The sequence below is a fragment of the Carcharodon carcharias genome, chromosome 36, assembly GCF_017639515.1.
Source record: "Carcharodon carcharias isolate sCarCar2 chromosome 36, sCarCar2.pri, whole genome shotgun sequence".
Classification (NCBI taxonomy): domain Eukaryota; kingdom Metazoa; phylum Chordata; class Chondrichthyes; order Lamniformes; family Lamnidae; genus Carcharodon; species Carcharodon carcharias.
Window position 1 is genome coordinate 8,853,237 of NC_054502.1, and position 1,434 is coordinate 8,854,670.

The following is a 1,434-nucleotide window of genomic DNA, read 5'->3' on the forward strand; positions in this document are numbered from 1 at the left end:
CTTGGAACGTGTGTCCATGGATCACTGAAGGCAGAGGGGCATGTTAGTGGGGTGGTGAAAAAGGCATATGGGACACTTGCCTTTATCAATTGAGGCACAGATTACAAAAGTCATGTTGGAGTTGTATAGAACCTTGGTGAGGCCACAGCTGGAGCACTGTGTGCAGTTCTGGTCGCCACATTATAGGAAGGATGTGATTGCACTGGAGGGGGTGCAGAGGAGATTCACCAGGATGTTGCCTGGGATGAAACATTTAAGTTATGAAGTGAGGTTGGATACACTTGAGTTGTTTTCGTTGGAGCAGAGAAGACTGAGGGGCGACCTGATCGAGGTGTACAAGATTATGAGGGGCATGGACAGGGTGGATAGGGAGCAGCTGTTCCCCTTAGTTGAAGGGTCAGTCACGAGGGGGCATAAATTCAAGGTGAGGGGCAGGAGGTTTAGAGGGGATGTGAGGAAAAATTTTAGTCATTTAGTCATCGGGACAGATTCGCAAGAACACCAAATCCCAAAGGATGCAACAATTTATACTGCATGGGAAGAGACTCTCTTCCCATGCAGTATAAATTGTTGTTCCCTTTACAATTGGTATTCTTGTGAATCTGTCCTGATGAGTGCAAGACAAAAAGCTTCGACAGTATGCCACCTTTCTCAGCAATACTCGAGTTCAGTACTAATCAAAGACTATTTCTGTTTTTATTTCAGATCTCCAGCGTCAGCAGTATTTTGCTTTGATTAAAAGTTGTTCAATTGGCATTCACTAGAGTGTTAAAGGAGGGAAAATTATTCTTTATCCCTGCTTTCTTTGCTCGGTCTCAAGACTGCAGATCAGTGAAACAGTCCTTACTCATGCTAAATATCTGCTTGTCTAAGAGTGTTATTAAATCACTCTTTTCATGCAACACTCTCATATAATGAGTATTATCATTTAGATCGGAGCAGGGTGTCCATGCTTATATTTGAAAAGGGGTTCCTTCAATCAAAAAGTATCGAGAACCGCTGTCCTGGCATTCAGACCTGTGTGGGTTTTAAACGTGACAAAACTTCAGGAAGGTTTTATTCATGTTCTCTAAGTTGTTTATATTTTATGGTTAAAGGTTTGGGGAGGGTGTGTAAGGCTGGTGGTGGGCACAGCTTACTATTTTTTTCACAGGATGTGGGTGTCACTGGCTGGGCCCAGCATTTATTGCCCATCCCTAATTACCCCCTTGAGAAGGTGGTGGGTGAGCCGCCTTCTTGAGCCGCTGCAGTCCCTGTGGTGTAGGTACACCCACCGTGCTGTTAGGGAGGGAGCTCCAGGGTTTTGGACCCAGCGACAGTGAACGAACGGCTGATATATTTCCAAGTCAGGGTGGTGAGGGGCTCGGAGGGGAACTTGCAGGTGGTGGGTGTTCCCCATGTGTCTGCTGCCCTTGTCCTTCTACAAGGTAGTGG